We start from the raw sequence: 21,272 nt of genomic DNA on the forward strand, positions 1-21,272 counted from the left end.
GTGCTGGAGAGGATGTGGAGAAATAGGAACACTTTTACACTGTTGGTGGGATTGTAAACTAGTTCAACCATTGTGGAAAACAGTATGGCAATTCCTCAAGGACCTAATCTCTTCTTATAGGGATACCATTCAGATGAGATTAGAGCCCACTCTAATTCTCCACATATATTCTGGAGTACTTGGAGAGTTAGGGCTTTAATATATGATTTTTTTTGGGTGGGGGCACAATTCAGTCTCTGAGCACACTCAGTTGTTTCTGAGTTTGTTTATCCCACTGAACTATAATCTACTCAAGGGAGGTAACTGGGAGCCATTTAACCCAGTTTCCCCAGGGTTCAGCACTGAGCTACTGTTGTACAGTATTGTGGACATTAACAATATTACCACTGACTGCAAGTGATGTTGATGGAGCACTTGCCACATGAAAGGCACTTCATGGACTTTCTCCCTCTCTTTTAAGTAAAAGAGTATACTTTATATACTCATAATTAATTGGTAGTCTGTTGTTGGTATTGACAACATGTTTATGCCCCTTTACCCTCCCCCATTTATAATATAATTCTCTTAACTATTTTCTCTATGTACATAGAGAACTGCATCAGAGGGTGTAGTTTTTGTTTGTTTGTTTGTTTTGCTGCAACTGCCAACATAATTCAGGAAACTCAAGAGGAGGAGGAAAGTCGAATGCATTTGCCCATATTTTTATTCTTTCTTCCTGCCTGATGTCCCAAGATTCCTTCTTTCATCATTCACTTTCCCTTTCTATTTAGAGAGCTCCCCTTGGCCATTCTTTTAAGGTAGGTCTTTGGGTGACAAAGCCTTTTAGTTTTCTTTCAGAAGGATAGTTTTTCTGGATATTGGTTTCTGGATTGACAGTTCTTAAAATATGTTGGGTCAATTCCTTCTGGCCTCCATGGTTTCTGATGAGATATCTGCTGTCATTCAAATTGTCTTTTCCCAATAGGGAAGATATCATTCTTCTGAACTCCAGTCATGATTTTTCCTTTGCCTTTCATTTTCAGGAGTTTGACTGTGATGTGTTATGGCATTGATTTCTTTGAATTTATCCTGTTTGGGATTGATTTAACCTCCTGAGGTTTCTATTTTTTGCCAAATTTGAAAAAATTACAGTCATTATTTCTCCAAATACTTTTTCAGACTCATGGTCTTTTTTTTAATTCTCTTCCTGGGACTCTGATGACATGAATATTGATCTTTCATTATAGTCTCACAGATCCCTCAGGCTCTGTTTATCTTTTTCCACTAAATTTTCTCTCCGTTTTTCAACTCGAGTAAATTCTGTTGTTCCACCTTCAAGTTCACTGATTTTCCCTTTGTCATCTCCAATCTACCATTGAGTCTATCCAGAGAGATGTTCATTTCAGTTATTGCGTTTTTCAGATCTAAAATTTCCTTTGGGTTCTTTTTTATATCTCTCATGTATTTGCTGAGATTGCCTGGATTTTTATTTGTTGCAAGCATGTTTGTAATTGATTTCTGAAGTATTTTGGTGACAGATGCTTTAAAATTCTTGTCAGAAAATTTCAACATCTGATTTGTCTCAGTGTTGGTGTCTGTTGATTGTCTTTTTTATTCAAGTTTTAATTTTCTTAGTTCTTGGTCTGCCAAGTGATTTTGATTGTGTCTTGGACATTTTAGGTATTATATTGTGAGACTCTGGATTTTGTTTAGGTCTTTTGTTCTCACAGGCCTTATCTGATACCACTTGTTGGGTAAAGGAAAGTGCTGCCTTGTTATTGCCAGGTGGGGTTGGAAGTCTACGTTCTTCACTTAATCTCCTTTGACGCCCTGGAAGGGGCTTGGGGAACCTTGTTACTGCTGTGTGGAGGTGGGATTTCAGGTTCCCCACTAAGTTGCCAATGATGCCTCACTGGCTGAACTGCGGAGAGATACCCTCTTACTGCTCCCTCTGTGGCCTCCATGACACTGTGGGTGGTGGTCTCCTTAGTGCTGGGTGGGAATGAACATTCCAGCTCTCTGATTGGTCTTCTTGGATGCCACCTGAAGGGGGGGTTGGAGTGCCTTGTTCTAGCCTGGTGAGGGTGGAAGTATAGGCTTTCCACTCAGTCTTTGCTGGTAGGGAAGGGGTGAGGACAATAGTGTTTTCTGTGATGGTTGGCTGGAATAGAATCGTTATTTTGTAAAGGTTTTCTGTCTTGCTAGGCTGCCCCTTTCCCAGTCCTTTGGCTAGAGAGAGAAGGCTTTTCTTTGGGGCCTTTTTTGGTCTGCTCCTGCAGATGTTTCTGGGTTGCTGGTTTCCTCAGCTCCAAATCTAAGATATGTAAGGTAAAAGGAAAACCCAGGGAACACACCCCTGTGTTGTTCCCTGGGTCCTACAGTCTCTAGCTTGCCTAATTTCTTCTCTCCGCCTTTCAGAATTTTTGTATGTTTGTTTTATTTATCACATCCAGGGGTTTAGCTGCATTTAGTGAGAGAAATAGGGAGAAATATGTCTATTCCCTCTTGTTCCAGCTAGACTTTATCTCTTTTAACACCCGTAACAACCTGTGAGACAGGTACTAATGTCCTCTCCATTTTTAAGATGAAGCAATTGAAGCCAGGGGAGGTCAAACAGATTTGAAGTGCTAGAGTCTGGGCTAGAACCAGGACTCTTAACTCCTGGTGCAGAGTTTATTCAATGACATAAAACACATTTCCATGTGTACCATTTTTTTTTATACCCAATAAAACACTGGCAGGACACAGCAAGAGGGGATCAGCTTGTCATCAGGTAGTTGAAAGGAGAGGTGTTTAAAAAACTAATGGACTTGATGTCAAAGAATGAACCCAGGATAGACAGCAGGTGTAGGGTTTCAAATCAAAGGTTTGTCCCATGCATGGGTGTTTCATGATAGGCAATGATTTTGCTTGCCCATGCCCTCTGAGGGCAAGGAATGGGATCCTCTCACATGCCAACCTTTCTGGCCAGCATGTCTCTCACCTGGATTTCTCAGCATAAGGTCCTGGTTCACAAGTTGGAAAGATAGATGGGCAGGGCATGAAAGCATCACGTTGAGAGCCAAGGAAAAGCCCTGCAGGCATTTCCAAGCACCAGATCAGTGGCAGCAGGCCTACACACTTCTCTTGCTCCAGGGGGCACTGGTGGGCATGGTGAGAAATGTGCAGGGCAGATCTGTGACACTCACTGCCTCTTTATGTCCTTGGAAGCACTTACCTATTCTTTACCTCATTAGAGACTCGACTTCTGTTATTATTATTATCCCCAGTTTACACATAAGGACTCTGAGGGCTAGAAAGGAAAAGTGGCTTGTTGAAAGTTCTGTAACTCCTAAATGTTTGTGTATCTGACTTTCCTATTATTGAGAAGCCCCTCAGTGGCTGATGGGGGGGCCATACTTGACTCACTTCCTAGTCACCAGCATTGAGCTCAGTGCTTGACACAGAGGTGGTGCAGTACTTCCTTCCTCCTTTCCTCTTATCCCTGGCTCAATTGTGGGTGGGATTCAGGTGGGGGCAGGAACCCACTAGAGAGTTTCAACTCTTGTTTGTGGGCAGGAAGCCAAGCCCTGGGTGCAGGCAGAAAGCAAAGATGAAGAGGGAGCCCACTATAACCAGCCCATCTGATCTTGGGGCTTTTGACATCTGCCCCACTCCCTACTTCCAGAAAGACCAAGGGATGGATGACCTAAGGCTTGGCATTAACCAAGAGGGGCATCACTGGCATGACAGCAGGGTCCATGGGCAACGGTAGAGTCTTTTGCTGCCTTCTCCCCAGTGTTTAGAAAAATCTTCTTGTGTATAGGCCTTTAGTAATCATACCCCTTCCTGCCCTACCTGGTGCCCTTTGAGTGGGACCAAGCTGGTGACTCCATGTTAATTACAAGTGTTCAATTACAGGGCCCCAGACAGCGGCTGAGCAGACATATCTCATGTCATATCTTTTTAGACCAGGCTGAGTTTATATATGTGCTGCTAAATAGAAATATTGCTATCGGATAAGATTCATAATAAACTGCTACTTAGTCTGAGCTGGGAGCTGCTCAGGAGACTGGAGGAAGAGGATTCATCTCACTCCTCCACAGTGAGGTTCTTGGTAGCATCCAATAACCCCAGTAATTTGGTGCACTTGGCCACACACACACACAACACAGGCACACACACATGAAGCAATTCTCTGGTGGTGTTTTTCTCCATGACCAGGCAAGAGAGAAACTATTTTACAGCCTTATAGAATGACTGTGGGGCGATGGGGCCCATTGTATTTCCATGGTAGCTTTGTTATGGTGGGCACTGCAGAGACTAGGAAAAGGGTTGTCTTCAGTGAGTGACCATTTGGCTTGTCTTGAGAGGGGCAGGCAGCAACATTTTTCCTGCTGACCAAGGTGAGTCAAACTCCTCTGGTCTGTTCGCCTGGCCTGAACCCCACCTACCAGGGCCAGGATTCTACTAACAGAGCCAAAGAGGTGCTGTGTTGGGGGCTTGCCAGGCTGGTGGGATGGTATGGGAGACTGGACATGCCACCTGGCAATTGGCATAAACTGGTCAGGCCTACTGGATTATAGGTTTAGGGAATCCCTTCCTCTGGGAGCTTATATGATGGGAAGCCTGGGGGAAGGGTAGATGCATCAGCTCCATGTCTGCTGTTCCTGGGATAGGCACCCACCCCCAAAGACACTACATGTGATCCAACTGCACAGCTATTACTATCTGAGCGCTGTGGCATTTTTAGATTTGGTGGCAGAAGGTGTACTTAGTAAGAAGAAAGTCTTCTACTTACGAATCAAATCAACTTTATGCTTTTCAATTCTCTTCAGAGAACAAGTGTTTGTATCCAACTAGGCCCAGGGAGGCTGGAAAGTTTGCAATTCTTTACTTTCAATATATTTTATTTTATTTTATTTTAGAGACAGGGTCTCAACTATGTCACCTAGAGTGCAGTGGCTATTCACAGGCACAATCATAGTGCACTGCAGTCTTGAATGAGAGTTTGCAATTATTGATTGGACTTCTGATATGTAGCCTTTTGGTCTAGCATCTTCTATTACTGCTCAGTTAAGTTACAATTCATTGAACTCATACTACATGGTAGAGCCTGCATATAAATAAAGCATCTTCTTGAACCTTCACAATCAACCTGCCAGGATGTATGAGTTTTCTGTAACAAATTACCAAGAACTTGGTGCCTTAAAATAAGAGTAATTTATTGTCTCACAGTTCTGGAGGTCAGAAGTCCAAAATCAGTATCACTTCACTGAAATCAAGGCGTTGGAAGGGGAGAATCCTTTCCTTGCTTTTTCCAGCTTCTGGTGGCTTCTGGCATTCATTGGTGCAATGACTGGCTGCTTGTGTCACACTAAAATTCCTATGTTGAAATCCTAACCCTCAATGTGATGGTATTAGGAGGTGGGGCCTTTAGGATGTAATTATGTCATGATGGTGGAGCCCTCTTGATTGGCATTAGTGCCCCTGTAAAATGAACATGACAGGGCTCTTTGCCCTCTTTCTGCGGTGTGAGGATACTGGAAAAGTCAGCTGTCTGCAACCCAGAAGAGGGTTCTCACCAGAACCCACCCATGCTGGCACCCTGATCTTAGACTTCTGGCCTCCAGAACTGTGAGAAATCAATTTCTGTTGTTTATAAACCACCCAATCTATGGCATTTTGTTATAGCATCCTGAACTGACCAAGACACCCGGCTCTGTGGTTGCATCACTCCAATCTCTGTCTCTGTCTATTCTCCCTTTTATAACGACACTTGTGATTAAATTTATGGCCCATCTAAATAATCCAGGATAATCTCCCCATCTCAAAATCCTAAAATTAATCACATTTTGTGCCATATAAAGTGATGTTCACAGGTTCTGGGGATTAGGGGCTGACATCTTTTGGGAAACATTTTCCAGCCTACTACACAGGGGCTGTAGCTAGTTCTCCAGGGGGACAAGATGAAGAATGGCTTCCAAGCAGAGGCATGATGGAGCTGTGAGCAGTTGGGCATTGCTGAGATGGAGGGGGCCGGCTCAGGACAAGGGTACAGTGAGTGAGTGCTCTGCTCTGAAGTCAGAGTCCTTGTGGAATTCCTCTGTGTTCCTCCCATGAAACAGCCTAGCCCAGGGCATAAGTCAGTACTAGGTCTCAGGCAGGCTTGAAAGGAGGCACAAAATGGAGGAAGGATGGAAGAATGAGTGGATAGATGCACAAATGGAGGGCTGAGGGGACCCATGAACATGCCTGGAACCCCTCAGCCTATCCATCTGCATTTCTCCATAATCAAGATTGCTCATCACTGTCTGGAGGCTTTTGCCCTTTATCCAGTATATCTCATTCGCTCTGTTCGTTGATTCGGATTCAGAGCTGAAATGTCTTTGGAAGCTGAAATGCCAGGCTGCTGTAACAAAGATTCTTTGAAAGAAATACCTTTGGAAGAAATGCCTTTAACAGTCTCTATAGCTCCACTCACCAGCCCAGGAGCTCAGATACTGACCGGGTGTCTGTATTCTCTCCCTGCGGCAACAGGGCCAGCTTCACAGGCACTCCTCTTTCCTTCCTAGGCAAGGCCTCTGTGTTTTTTCCTGCACAGAAGGCTCGAGCCATGGGGGTGAGGCCTCTCTCTCTGAGTCTCTTGAATTTTACTCCAGCATGGCTGCCATCCTGGCTGGAGCTGAATTCAGGCTTTTCTTTCCCCGAAGAGCCTGTCCTGGTCTCCACGCCATCCCTATTGAAATCCAGTTCAATGGTAACACTGTCATTGGAAGAAAGTCTCTCTCATTCTTAGATGCTCAATTCTATTTAGACTCTCCCAACTTAGTCAGATGAGCTGTGGTAGTCTGTCCTTCCTGCAAGCAGAATCCGCTTCTGAAGGGCTTTCTGTGTTTTGAGAGTCTCATGCTCCCTGTGGCTGTATCCTTCAGCTGCACGTAGGTAACCGTTGCTGCTGAATTATACCTCTCATGTCTGAGCTTGAGCCCCTGCGTGAGACCATGGAAGGCAGAGCACGTTTCTGGAGCAGCCTTATTATTAACCTGTGTCTACAGAGAATAGTAATCTCGGGTGGCGGACATGATAGAAAGAACACAGGCTCTGGAGTCACACAGATCGGCATTTGGCTCTTAGTTACTCCTGTGCTAGCTGCGTGACTTTGGGCAAGCCATATACCCTCTCTGAGCCCCACAGTCCTCATCTGAAAAAGGGGGGTGTAATTAATGGTCCCTATCTTATAGGGTTAATGTGCATACTGAATAAGGCAATGACTGTCAGTGAATGCGAGGGCTCCTCTGTCCTCCTCTTGAACTCCAGCTCTTGGCAGTGAGCCCCTGGGAGGGTGACCTCTCCAGGGCTGCTCCGCCCCCACCCCCGGGAGAGCTTTGGAGCCGGCTGTGGAGGAGTGTGTGTGGTGAGAGGGGTGGGTGGACAGGACAGATGCACTCAAAAGGCAGGGCCGAGTCAGGGAGCAGGTGGGCTGCATAGGGGGTTGAGAGGAAAAAGGGCTGGGAAGGCACATGTCTGTGGCAGTCATGTCCCCTTCTTTTCCTACAGCATGGACTGGAGGTTGTGTTCAGGACCTGCCCATTCCCTCCTCAGAACTCACACAGAAGTCTCATAGGATCACCTAGGCATTGTATTAGTTGGGATTCTCCAGAGAAACAGAGCCAATAGGAAATTCTCTATCTAACTGTCTATCTCTCTCTTTCTCTTTGTCTGTCTATCATGTGATTGTGGGAGCTGACAGGTATGAAATCTGCGAGGCAGGCAGGCTAGAGATTCAGGTAACAGTTGATGTTGCAGGCTTGGATTCAAATACTGGAAACCGAGGCAGGGTTTATGCATCGCAGTCTGGCTTTGGGAAACCTCAGTCTTTGCTCTTAAGGTTTTCAACTGATTGGATGAGTCCCACTCACATTATCAAGGATTGCTAATCTTCTTTCCTTCAATCAACTGATTGTAAAAGTTAATGGCATCTAGACTGACAAAATTACTGAGTGCCACAGCCTAGCCAAGTTGACACATATAATTTTCTAAACTTGTGTAAATTTTTGAGGTAAGAGTGTAATTTTGTTACATGCATAAATTGTGGAGTGAAGTCATGGTTTTTAGTGTATCCATCATTTGAATAGTGTACATTGTACCCATTAAGCAATTTCTCATCATCCACCCCCACCCCACCAGTGGGAGTTAAATAATGTGTACACATGGACATAGAACATGGAATGATAGATACATGTAATTAACCATCATGGGTACCTTAGCTGCCGGCTGCAGCCTTTTGTCAGGGTCAGTGTCTGATCAGACAAGCAAACCCCAGGAGCCTGGATATTGCTCTTCAGATGTGAGATTGTAACAGTATTTTTGGTGGCCTCCAAGTCATGTCACCACATGGTGGCCAGACACTGGGGGCTGAATTCCTGGTCACACTTTAAACTTCATCTTTCTGAGCATGTTCTCCCTAAATGGTTAGTGTGGGGCACAGGGGCCAGGCAAGGGAGTTGGGTACCTAGGCTCTTAATATTTTCCCCTTTGGCAATTATCTTTTACTCTTGAACCTGGTGGATAATTTCCAATGCCTTTCTTGGTCTCCTGTCCTTGGTAATACACATATGGCAAATTCATTCCCTTTGAGGCAGCTCTTTACTGCAGATTGTCAGTGTTTCAGCTATGTGATGTGGCATTGCTTGGCTTCAAAATCTAGGACGTGAAGGGCTCCTTGAAGATCAGGAGGTGGGTTGATGTACAGAACCTCAGTGTTCTCAAAATGTCTCTGCTCCCTACCCCAACCATACACGCACACATGCGCACACGTGTGCACACACAAATGTGCGCACATGGAGACACACTTAAGACGCTCACCAAATGCTAGAAGGAATGTTTTGAGGCCTTCAAGGTGTTTGGACTTGGATTCTGTGACACGTGCAGTGAGCTGGGTTCCACTGGGTTAGGTATGAAATGGGTCACAGGGGATTTTTGTTTTACTATACCAGGACATGGCAAAGTGTTGGATATGGCGAGGGAGTTCTGGGTGTTTTTCCTCTTTTGATAGCTGAGAACAAGTGAATCCTGTGAAAACATTGGCGTTGATATAGGAGGGCTGTAGAAACACCAAGAAAGGCCTAAATAGTGGTGCAGCAAACCAAAAAAACGTCCTCCAAAAGATATCCACATTGGGAACCATGGAACCTGTGAATGTCACCTTATGGGGCAAAAAAGGGACTTTGTAGGTGGGATTAAGAATCATGAGAGGAGAAGGTTACCCTGAATTACTTAGGTGTGCCCTGAATACAATTACAAGTGTCCTTCTAAGAGAGAGGCAGAGGGAGACTTGCCACACACACACACAGAAGAGAAGGCCTTGTGTCCACGAAAGCAGAGATTGGAATGGTGAAGCCATAATCCAAAGAATGCCAATAGCCACCAGAGGCAGAAAGAGGCAAAGAACAGAATCTCCGCTGGAGCCTCCAGAAGGAGTGGGGCTGTGCTAATACTGATCAGCCCAGAGATACTGATTTTGGACTCCTAGCCTCCAGAACGGTGTGAGAATAAATGTGTTGTTTTAAGCTCACCAGTTTACCGTACTTGGCTGTAGCAGCCCTTGCAAACTGACACGGGGGACTGATGTGAGTACTCTTCTCTGCAAAAGGAGGGACAATCACGAACTGGCTACAGTGGGAGGGCCCATGATGATGGTCCGCATCTGGCTTCTTGCTGATGGGGAAACTGAGGATCAGAGAAGGGAAAGGACTCACTGAGAGTCCACCATGAGGCAGTGGCTGACTGAGACCAACTCAAGTCCCCTGCCTCCTGGGGTGGGCAGGGGTGTAGCCTGTACACTTGTTCTTTCCAAGGGATTTGGCTTCCTGCCTTTTGTTTTGTTTTGTTTTGTTTTGCTTTTGTTTTGTTTTGAGGCAGATTCTCACTCTGTCACCCAGGCTGGAGTGCAGTGGTGCGATCTTGGTTCACTTCAACCTCTGCCTCCCAGATTCAAGCAATTCCCCTGCCTCAGCCTCCTGAGTAGCTGGGATTATAGGCGCGCACCACCACGCCCAGCTAATTTTTGTATTTCTAGTAGAGACAGGGTTTTACCATGTTGGTCAGGCTGGTCTCAAACTCCCGACCTTGTGATCCACCACCTCAGCCTCCCAAAGTGCTGGGATTACAGGCATGAGCCACTGCACCTGGCCATCTTCTCCTTATCTTACAAGCTTCTCTACCCAGGGATTCTCCCACTGCCTGTGGCTTCCCTGTCACCAGTGCTCACTAGGGGAAAATGGCTTTATACCTTTTGTCCCCCTGAGTCTCAAGGCCTGAAGCTCTTCTGGACGCTGTTCTGGTCTAGCTTCCTGTGGGCAGGACCAGGCCCACTCACTGCCAGTCTTCAGACTTCTGCCTGACTGCCTATTTGTCTGGCTCCCCTGCTCAGCCCTCTCCCCGCCAGATAACTCACCTTTTAGCTGGCTGCTCCTCTCTCACCCACAGTCTCTCACTTGCCACAAGAACACACTTCAATACCATCAGCACTAACACCAAATACACAAAAGCTTGCTCCTTTCTGCACTTCAAAGAATCTGTATTCCTTAGCCAGACATTCCAAGGCCAGTACCCCATTTGGTCGGCTGTCATCTTTCTAGTACTGACCAGCCCAAAAAGCAGGAGAAAATACTGGCTGGCTGGCACTAGGCTCTCCCTCCCCACTGGCTGCTGACATCCAGCATGCCACAAAGTGGGGAGCCCAACCTTGACCTCGCCAGCACATTGTTTCACCTACACCACTGTCCCCAAGGCAGCCACCACACCAGCACCATGGCAGCCAGGAGCAGACGGAAAGGGCACTACTACTCATTTGAAAACAAATGCCATTGCCTAAGAAAGACAATTCTGGCCCTTCGGTCCCAGGCCAGCCCTCTGGAGAGCTGAGGACATTGCTTAAGACTCCTACACCTGCCTCAGATGCTGTGGGCTTGGGTACCCTCCCCATTTGGGGCCTGTCCTCCCCAGAAGACTGTTGTTTATACCTAGGCCTCTTACAGCATAGAACCCAGAGTGAACTGTGCCTTATAGGGATGGAGGGGTATCAGGACTCTCACCTCCTTCATTCTGGGGATTCTACCTCTATGAATGCACACCATGGTATGTCTGGCTGCCACAGCTCCCTGCTGACTCCTTTCTCCAAGCTCACTTCCACTGCCACATTCTGGGACACTTGGTTTAGGCTCTGTTAGTTGAGGCTCTCACATTACTTCCTATAACTTTGTTCTGTTTGGCTCTGATTCCTTGGGGCTCCTGGGGCTGGAGTTGGATACAATGGCTGCTCCTTTCACCTCTGTGTCATTCATAGTTCGCACTCATGTCTTCTTGTTCCTCCTTTAGGGTAAGGTCTCATTTCCCTAAACAATTATATGAGTCCTGAACCCAAACTGCAGACCTGCTAAGTTAGAACTCTGAAGGTAGGCAGTGCTCCAGCCCTTTCAGGACTGGATATATTTCAGCAAGCAAAGTTGCCTCTGAAGTGTATCTCTACAGGGCAATGTTGACTCATCGATTGCCATTATATTCTTCCTATAAGAAAAAAAATCTAGTTGTCTGAGACCAAAGCCTTTTGGTCAGAATTGGGCTAAGATGGGGTCTTATCCAGGGAACTTTGTGCTGGGGCTGAGGCCTTATTTGTGTCCCCTTGGAACAACCTTCCCTCCTTTAATTCATTTATTGCAGTTGCTATAACAAAGTACCACAGATTGGGTGGCTTAGAACACCAAAAATTGTTCTCTCACAGATACAGATGACAGAAATCTGAGATCAAAGTGCTGTAGGGCTGTACTCCTTCTGAAGGCGCTAGGGGAGAGTGCTTCCTTGCCTCCTCCGGTCTCTGGTGTCCCTAGGTGGTCCTTAGCTTGTGGCTGCATTGCTCCAGTCTCTACCTCCATCTTCACATGTCCTCCTTTGTGTCTGTCTCATAACGATACCTGTGATTACATTTGGGACCCACCCAGATACTCCAGAAGAATCTCTTAATCTCAAATCATTGGCTTAATCACATCACACATTTTTGCCATATAAGACAATATTCACAAGTTCTGAGAATTAGGACATGGATATATTTTAAGGGGCTACCATTCAATCCATGACACACCTTTAGGATCATTCAGTAGCCCCACCCTGGGGTACCATGCTAGGGGAGGCCCTGAGTCCACCTTCCATGCTTCCAGCTTCCAGGATGGGCCTATATCCTTGCATCTGCTTTACATACTGAGACTCCAGCACGACACTGCCACAGGCTGGTTGGCAGCTGCTGGGCCACCAGGTGGATGGGCCAGGAGGAGATGTGGTATTAATGGGTAGCACAGTCAATGAGGGTAAGGAAACACATTAGTGATGTTCCAGCTTGAAGTGACAGTGGACCTGGGGCTACAAAACAACATGGGCTTGTTAATGGACATTTAGACCCTAAAAGCAAGAGAAAATGCACCATAGTGCTGCAATGTGGTACAGCAGCAGAAGAGATAGGATAATTCTGAGGGCTGCCCTCAAAGCATCATATCCATATCCCAGAACTGGAGGCAAAGATAATCCACACAGCACAGGAAGCTGTGCAACTCTTTGGTTCTAGATGGCACTGACCTTGGCCTATGTGGACAGGGCTGTCTCCTGTAGGACTGTCTGCCACATTATGCAGATGATGAAGCAAGGCTCTGTGGTTTTGTCTTTTCCTCCTTTTCCAAGCGAGCTACTCTGGACCTTCACTCCCACTCCTCATCCTGAATCAATAGGAGGCCAAAAGTAGCCTTATTTCTTTGCTCTAAAAGCCTCCATCATTCTTCACTGTGAAAAGTGGTCCTTCCTAGCCTTTTGTAAGTCATAGACCACCTAAAAAATGATCGTATCTGTGAGCAGATGAGGCTACTTCGACCTGGAGCGGTGATCTGGGTACTGATTATTCAAACTGGGCACTGGCTGGACCTGCTGACCATCAGCTCTGCTTGCAGCCACTCAGGGTACCCAGTGCAGAGGCACTGGGTGAAGGATGGCATCCAGAATCCTTGCAGGGAAACTGAAAATCCTTTGGGAGCCAGCCCTGCCTGCCTCAGTGAGGGAGTCTGGCTTTCCTTGATTCATAGACCTCCAATTGTCCACATTGGCCAGACTGGCTGCTCAAAGCCTTCTGGACAGTGCCACATGCATCCCACATTTGGGTCCTTGTGTCTGTTGTCCTGTCACACAAGATGCCTTCTGCTTCACCAAGTCAAATCTTTCCCATCTTATTGGGCCAGGTTTGGGGGCTGCTTTATCTGGGAAGCCTTTCCTGGTTGCTTTAGAACCTGTTTTAATTTGTTTTGAGTCTCTAACAAAAGACTCCTGCGTGGTTGTTTAGTTGTTGCATGTGTGTGTGTGTTGGTGTTGACTCTCCCGCAAGTTTGGAAAGCAGAGGCCAAGCCTGGTCTCTCACTGCATTCCCCTCAGGTCAGCTCAGGGCCTGGAATGCAACAGGTACCCAATAATGACAGCAAAATGGGCTTGAGTGAGAGACAGCGTGACCTTTCTCAAATCTAATTATGCTCTAGTTAGCCACAGCTGCAGCTCTCTCCAAATGAAGATGAGGCTTCGAATCAGGCCCTGCCTAGCTTCCAGCCCCCGCTTTCATCCTCTCCTAACTCCTGACCTGCAGGCCCAGCCCCCGGAACTTGTCAGTCCCCCACAGGGCCTGGAACCATCTCTAAATCTCAGCCGAGCTCATTCCATCTTGGCCCAGGCATTGGAGCTCTTCCCTTCCTGACTGATCTCCAGATCCTGGTGTGCTGTCTGCCATGAACTACTGCCTGCCTCTGTTTGCCCATCTGTTGCAATGAGCCCAGTTCTTGCTCCTGCCCTACTACGCCTCCCTAAGGGCTGCTGCTGGTGTGCCTAGGGGCTGCTATGGACTGAATTGTGTCACCTCAAAATTCATATGTTGAAGCCCTAAGCCCTGGCATGATGGTGTTTGGAGATGGGGCCATTGGGAGGCAATTAGGTTTATGTGAGGTTCTGAGGGTAGGACCCTCATGATGGGATTAGCGCCCCTATGAGAAGAGACACCAGAATGTTTCTCTGTCTATCTCTCTCTCATATATATATATTTCCAGTGTGAGGACAAAATGAGAGGGCAGCCATCTATAATCCAAGAAGAGCACCCTCACTAGGGACCGATCATGCTGACACCTTAATCTTGGGCTTTTCACCCCCAGAACTGTGAGAAAATAAATGTCTGTTGTTTAAGCTCCTGGTCTATGGTATTTGTTGCATGGCCTGAGCTGTCTGAGACAGAGGCCTACCTGGTCTATGGCCGCAGCCCCTCCCAGACTGGGATAGGCTGAATAATGCCCCTTTCTTCCAAAAACGGCCATGCCTTCACTCCCTGGAATCTGTGAATGCTACCTTATATGGCAAAAGGGACTTTGCAGATATGACTAAATTAGGGATCCTGAAATGGGGAGATTATCCTGAATTATCTAGTTTTTCACAAGGGTCCTTATAAGAGAAAGAGGGAAGCAGGAGGGTCAGATTCAGAAAGAAAAAGATTTGAAGACACTGTGCTTCTGGCTTTGAAGATGGAGGAAGGGGTCATGAGTCAAGAGGTGAGGCAGCCTCCAGAAGCTGGAAAAGGCAAGGAAGCAGATTCTCTCCTAGTCTGCAAAAGGAACCACCTCCACTTGGCACCTTGACTTTAGACTTCCTGACCTCCAGAACTGTAAGAGAATAAATGTGTGTTGTTTTGAGCCACCAAGTTTGTGGTAATTCATGACAACAGCCACAGGAAACTGATATACCACCCCACATTCCTGCTGTCCTCCAGCACTAGCCTGTCCTGTGCCTTCCTCTTGAGGATGTGTCTGACCCTGTTTCCTGCCCAACATCTACCTCAGCCTCATCCTAACTTCTCCCCAGATGGTGCAGGGAAGTCTTCCGGCCTTGTCTCAGTCCTGCGACCCTGACCTCCCTCTGTACCTGCAATGCCAGAGGCTAGGGAGGCAGGCCCATACCACCAGCCCCCATAGCCAGCTCAGTGGAGAAGTTAAGGACCTAGGAAGAGAGAAACACCCTCCCAAGAAGGGGAGATGCCCCTGGGGGAGAAGCATCCACAGGAGCATTTCAAGAAGTTGATGAGGACTGATGCTGACCACAGGTAATTGTTCCCGAGGGAAGGCAAGCCGATGTCACTTAGCAGGCAGCCCAAGGGTGCTCTCAACACCTCAGAGACACAGGGAACCAGTGGTCAGCCAGCCTGTGGTCCCATAGCATCTGGCCATAATGACTCACTGAGAAGCTGCCCAGAAGCCAGGGGTGCTTGACTTCCTGGCCCTGTCTGGGCAAGTACAGGGTATGAGTGGTATTGTCGGTTGTGGGCCAGCCAATCAGGGATAGAGGTGCCCAAGCCAACATGTCAGAGTCCCTGGCACAGAGCCTCTCAAGGTTGTGTCTTCCTCAGGGGAATTTTCCTGCATCTTGCCTTGGGTCTGGGCCCAGAGAGGATAGGATCCAATTCACCCTGGGGAGCGTCCACTTCTGGCAATGCTGAGTAAGCTCCTTTGAGACCAAGCCTCCTGCGGATGACAACTATGCATTTCAAACCAAACCAAACCGAAACACACACCTGAAGGCACTGGAGAGCTACCCAAAGCAGGCAGATTCTGGAAGAAAGTCAACAATGCTTGGGAGAAGGAAACAGCCCTGGATGAGCCTCCTGCTTACACAGCTTCTAGCCTGGGGCAGCCCCACTCTGTACCTTGCAGAGTAACCCCAAGGCAAACCCATAGTCTTTCTGGTATGAACAACAAGATGACTGCCTTCAGGGCAATCACCTCAGCTGCTACAAAGTGAAGGGGAATCCTACAGAAGGGAGAGGCAGGGAGGAGTCCTAGATCCTGTGTACAGACACTGCCCAAGTCTCTGCATGTATGGGGACTTAAGGGTGACATTTCTGGAAGGTCATCTTTTTGGTATACCTTACCTTTCCCTGGCATTTCGTGAGCACCTACCATATGCCAGGGTTTGTGCCTGATGCCAGGAAGCCTTAGTATGGTTTTCCCTGAAAGCAGTCTCACAGAGACTAAGATTTTACCGGGCAGTTGGATGCCATAGGGGGTAAGAGTGAAGGAAAAGAGCAGTGATGCCACAACGGAGGGAGGACCCATGTGAGATGCACTGCCAATCTGGTGGCTGCTCTTTGTGACTGACTGCTTGACCCTGCATAAACTTAGCCTCAAGGCATGTGTGTGGAAGGAGAAGAAGAATGTAGCCACAGGCTCCCATCTCCCACTGATCAAGGGCTCACCTGTTGTTTCCGGGTTGCAAATGAGTGGGTGCTAAGCAAGGTTGATCCCACAACACCCCATGCTTCTGGGCCAACAGGGCAACCTTGGTGGGTGGTGTGAGGTTCACAGTATGGGCATGAAGTGAACCCTCTTACTCACTGTGTGACTTTGGCATATGACTTCACCTTTTGAGCCTTGTTTTGTCATCTATGACAAGGAGACAAGCATCACTTTTTCTGCCTACTTCCCAGGACGAGTAGAATTGAACAATGCATGCTTTTCATGTTAAGCCTAGGTTAGCACTTTCCTTAAAGACTTGGCTTCTCTGGAGTTTCCAACTTTTATACGAAGGGTAGTTCATATAAAAGGCCTGAGTTACATAACACTTGGAATTGGCTGCAAGCACCTTTTGAAAATAAACTCCAAAAAATCATGTCTGAATTCCACATGTTCATCTGCATTAAAGTCCTCATGAGAGCATCTCAAACTTTTTTTAAAAAAAATAAGAAAGCTTTGATTTTCAGAAACAAAATTGGACAACCATGCATGCATAAGGTGACCTTGTTTCCTTTGGCAGTTTAAAAATCCTAGGCCCCAAACTCACACTAGAGCATCTGCTTTGGATTCAACTTGGCTGAAACAAAGCCATCAGTCCTGCTCAGGCACGTGCACAGCATTTTCCCCAGAAAGGTACAGCCAGTGGTCTAGTAGATGGTGGGTGTTAAGCCACCTTCACTGCCTGTTGGCGACGCTACAGCAGTCCAGGGTTGTGGCCCAAGTGATTGGTACTTTCTGCAACCCTCGAGGTTATCACCGTGGAGAATATCAGAGCTAGAACTAGCCTTAGAGATGATCCAGGCCAAGGCCCTAACCAAACGATGGGCACACCGAAGGCCAGAGAGAGTGTGGACCTGGCCACGGCTATACCATGAGCCAGTGGCAGAACGTGACCTGGAAGCCAGGCCTCTCCACTCCTAGCCCAGGGCTTGTTCTGCATCCTTGCCAGCCCCTGCCTCATTCTCTGAGGGCCATTTCTGCTTGGGATAGAGGCACAGATAGACCCTTAGAAGACTTCCTAGAACAATCAGGATCCAAAGCAAATGGTCCACAGCCACTTTGGCTCAAGCCCTGCCTGCTTTCCTGGCTGAAAGTGAAAGGCCCCATGCAGAGCGAGGGCCAGAGTGAGGCCAGTGAGGTGCCCAAGATGCCAACCCTGCACTTGTGCACAGCTGAGGTAAGGCCTCCTTAGATGTCTCACTGGCTTCACCCTATTCCCCATCCCAGACCCCAAATCCAGTGGCTTTCATGATGGTCTTGAGGATTCCTCCATCAGACCTGGGGCCTCCTACTCTCCAGATGCCTCTGGGTTCCTGGGCTGCTCTCCCAAAGGCAAAGCTTTGAGAGTCAACAAAACAAATTGACACTTATGATCCATGGGGTTCTACAACCTTCTTTTAACGGCCACAAGGCAAAGAATCCTAGCTCCCTGTCCTAGATCGGGCAGCCCAGGCTCAGAGAGGGTGAGCTACATGGCCCACAGGTGGCAGAATGCAGCTTAAGCCTAACCCTTCACCCTTCCCTGTGTCCTCATCCTACACCCAGCTCCTCCAGAACTGCTGCCCGCCCACATTGCTCACAGCGACCAGGCAAAGCCTGTTCTCAAGGCCTTTAGGCAGACTTAGGCGCTCTTCCTCCTGCCCTGTAGGACCCACAGCAGCACCAGATATTGTTAGACACATGAAAAAAGTTATAAGGCTGAAATAATTGCCCTCATTTTGAATCTGAGTCTTTTCAGATAACATAATCTTGTGCAGCCCCAAAGAGGTTCCTGCCTACTCCTGACGATTGGGATGGAACAAGCCCAGGTAATTGCCTCTTCTGTGTAGAGACCAATTTGTCCAGGGAAATGAGCACAGTTGATGTAATCAATTAAAACACTGAAAGCCGTGCAGCATATACAGGAAATGGAAAATAAATTGGAGCCCCCTGCCCCGCCTCGCCTTCTCAAATGCCTGAGTCCTGCCTGACCAGGTGACAATTTCTTTTTCCTCATTGAGCCTCACTCTGATTTGTGTAAAGGAGGTTGAACTGACAGGGTCCCTGAGGTCACAGAGGCTTGGCTCCCCAGCTAGCCCAGACTCCTTTGTGGGGCTGAGGGGCGTGGAGGAATATGGGGTTTCTCCTGTGCTTGGCCCTGTGCTGTACACGGGCTTTGCTCACACTGTGAGGATTAGGGGCAGAGCCATAGACCCACCAGGGCCCTCTTCACAGCTGGGTTCTTTGGTAAAGAGTGGGTGCTTGTGAGGAGATCGGGGCCAGAACCCAACAGAAGTGCTGCTGTGAAGCCTTGTCACTAATGAAGCCACTGGGGTCTGGGCTAAGTTTTTCTGTTTGTTTGTTTGTTTTTTCAGTGTCTTAATTTGTCGCCCAAGCTGGAGTACAATGGTGCTACCATGGCTCACTGCAGCCTTGAATTCCCAGGCTCAGGTGATCCTCCCACCCGAGCCTCCCCAATAGTTGAGATTACAGGCAGGCACCACCACATTCAGATAATTTTTAAAAGTTTTTTGTAGAAATGGGGTCTTGCTATTGTTGCCAGGGCTGGTCTCAAACTCCTGGTTCAAGCCATGCTCTTGCCTCAGTCTCCCAGAATGCTAGGATTATAGATGTCAGCCATCAAGCTTTGCCTGGGCTAGTTTTTGAGCATGGTCTGGCCTTTGAATCCCCATTTGCCAGCCCTGTGCTTTTTCAGGCTGTGCTCTGGCTACTGAGGCCGGGGAGGCTCAAGTGGCTTATGCCTACTGGCATGGGGCCTGCTCACTGGCTTGCAGTTTTGTCTCTCTGGCCTGGTGTTTGTAGCTGTGACACAGGCCAGGCTGCCTGGCCCATGGGTTCCCTGCCTGCTGGGATCCCACAGTCTGGAGAGGCAGGTGCATACACGATGCTGTGGGAACTAAGGCTCCAGACTGCCACAGCCGAGCAGGCTCAGTGCTTCTCTGTACTCCTACCTCCAGGGTACTCGGGGAAGTAAAGAGGATGAGATGGTGGCAACTGCAGAGATGACCAAGACAGAGAAGATGAGAAGCAAGATACAGCTCTTCTCATTTCTAACTTTGACCCCCGTAGGATCCCGCTGTCATCCTTGTCAGGTAGGCCTTGTTTGTCTCTCAGAAGAAGAGCAACAGATGTCCACCAGGGCAGGAATATCACCTGGGGCTCAGGGGTTAGTCTTGTTTTAGGGAAACTCACCACAGTTGCCTGGGGAATTGCTGGTGACCCTTTTGGGACCACAAAGTGACATGGAAAAGTCTTGGTCATAATCTTGGCAAGGAAGTGCATCCAGGGATGGATAAGCTTGACCAGGGAACAGATGGCTCTACCACTATTTGGAGTGACTGGGTTCTTCAAACCATCTGGGAATTAGGTCTTTTCACCTAGGAGACCAAGGTTTCTATAAGTGGTGGTGTCTCCTTGACTTACCTCTTAGCTTCTTAAGAGAATGGAGCACATCTGATTCCTAACTGGGGGTTCACAGAGTGTGTTCTGTCACTCTACCCCACCCAGATTTTGAGGTCTGGGAGCCCATGCTGTCTGTAAGGTTGAGGTAATGGAGAATTGAGGAGAATGGCCTGCCCATGCCATTCCCATTTGACCTTGGAAGTGATCTGTCTTCAATCTGGCTCCTTCTTGAAGGAGTGTGGGGCAGACAGACCATGAGGAAGACATCTGCAGCCTGTGCACAGTTTGGAGGCACTTCTGCCTGCTGACAGGGGTGGGTTCTCTCAACAACCAATACCCTTAGACTCCGGGACAAGGAAGGCACAGGGATTTTGACTTATATTCCAACATTCACAGACTGGAAGTGACTGAATCCAGGCTCAGTGGGATGAGCACCATTATTGATTAGTAATGTCTGCCAGGCAAGCGGGAAGGAGAGGTGATGGCATGTGTGTTAATTTCTTGCCATTCTTGGTTAGGGGGATTCATAGGGATGTGCAGGGCATGGCAAAGATGGAGGAGGGGGATGGTACGTGTTTTGCTTAAAAATCTCAGTGGCTTTCTCAGGTCAAGTCACCTTGAACTCCAGCGTTTGTTTTCAAGCTGCATTCATTCCGTGGTAGAGGCTATTGGGTGGCAGGTGTTTACAGGCAATCCTTTTGCTTCCAAAAATGCCAGATGGGTTTGTATTTTTATTGCTATGGTAGCAGTGACTCAGGGTCTCGATAGCACAGTGACGCTAGGCAAAAGGTTTGGCATTTTCCTGCAGGGAAGAAAACTGAGTTACCACAATAAGATATTCTTACTATATCTTGTGGTGACCTCCATCTTCCACAGCAACTGAGGTTAAGATTATTTCTTAGAATTAAAAGAGAATCAGCATCCCTTGAGCAAAAACCATTGCTTTTTTCCTGATTGAAAGCCTCTTAATAACTATTGTTACTGGACTCTAACCTGGTGACTCTACTGTGACCACTCTGGTTTGAATGTGTTGGATTAACCAAAGGTCTGTGCCCTTGGTTTGAGCATGTCCTTGGTTTAGACCCCCAAAGCTCAAAATATGGGTATAGCAAAGTGACATAACACATCTCTGAGACCCCAGAGGTCTAGGGTGTGTACCCTAGAAGGCCCCAGACACCTTTATGTGACCACTTTGGCTTGAATGTGTTACATTAACCAAGAAGGGATGCTGGCATTGGGCCAGGAGGCGATGCCCTGTGGGGTAAAAGCAGGTGTTGAGATGAAAAAAGTAAACTTTTGGGCTGAGGCAATGGGGTTTTCTAAATATACAATCATGTCATCTGCAAACAGGGACAATTTGACTTCTTCTTTTTCTAACTGAATACCCTTTATTTCTTTCTCTTGCCTGATTGCCCTAGCCAGAACTTCCAACACTATGTTGAATAGGAGTAGTGAGAGAGGGCATCCCTGTCTTGTGCCAGTTTTCAAGGGAATGCTTCCAGTTTTTGCCCATTCAGTATGATATTGGCTGTGACAGTCATCTGATGTTTGACAAAC

Source organism: Rhinopithecus bieti, unplaced genomic scaffold, assembly GCF_001698545.2.
Source record: "Rhinopithecus bieti isolate Rb0 unplaced genomic scaffold, ASM169854v2 scaffold_80089, whole genome shotgun sequence".
Lineage (NCBI taxonomy): Eukaryota > Metazoa > Chordata > Mammalia > Primates > Cercopithecidae > Rhinopithecus > Rhinopithecus bieti.